The 492-nt window shown below is 19.1% G+C and overlaps 1 protein-coding gene across 1 annotated transcript in view; it reads left to right on the top strand.

Moving 5' to 3' along the window:
• LOC111628129 (glutamate receptor ionotropic, kainate 2-like) overlaps positions 1-291 on the top strand; it is a 75,388-nt gene extending 75,097 nt beyond the window's left edge. Inside the window, exon 15 of the mRNA XM_023371854.1 lies at positions 142-291. The gene's annotated coding sequence lies outside the window, so the exon portion shown is untranslated. The remainder of the gene's footprint in view (positions 1-141) is intronic.
• The last annotated feature ends 201 nt before the right edge of the window (positions 292-492 follow it).

Genomic DNA, 492 nt, shown 5'->3' with positions numbered 1-492 from the left:
ATAATAAAATATACTTAAAACTTATAACAGTGAATGAACTGTTTAGGCTTCTTAAATAGTAAATGAAGTTTTTATTATTTTAATATGTTAAAATACTTAAAATAATTATTAAAAAATTAATAATTATATAAATATTTACAGAAATTACAAGTACAAAGTATTTTAATAATAATGGACGTATCCAACATTCGTATTGATAAGACGTACTGATTCGTACCGCCATCTAGTTTCAACTCAGGCTACTATATCGTGTACAGAGAAAATATTTAAATATTTTATATTACCTTTCTTTTAAGCCTTTTTTATACTGAAATAAAGTTCTTTTTATAATTTCCAATGTCCTTGTTTTTTCTATTTAATAAATGCTTAACACTTTCTTATAATTATTAAACATTTATACTTTTTTACATAAATTATGAAAATATTTTATAAATTACTTTTTCAAACGTATTAATTATTTTATCAATATAACCTATTAATTTACATTTTAAA

Source organism: Centruroides sculpturatus, unplaced genomic scaffold, assembly GCF_000671375.1.
Source record: "Centruroides sculpturatus isolate CEXI.00-Female unplaced genomic scaffold, Cexi_2.0 scaffold484, whole genome shotgun sequence".
Classification (NCBI taxonomy): Eukaryota; Metazoa; Arthropoda; class Arachnida; order Scorpiones; family Buthidae; genus Centruroides; species Centruroides sculpturatus.
The sequence above is the reverse complement of the archived record's forward strand: the minus strand, read 5'-3'. Positions and strand labels throughout refer to the sequence as shown.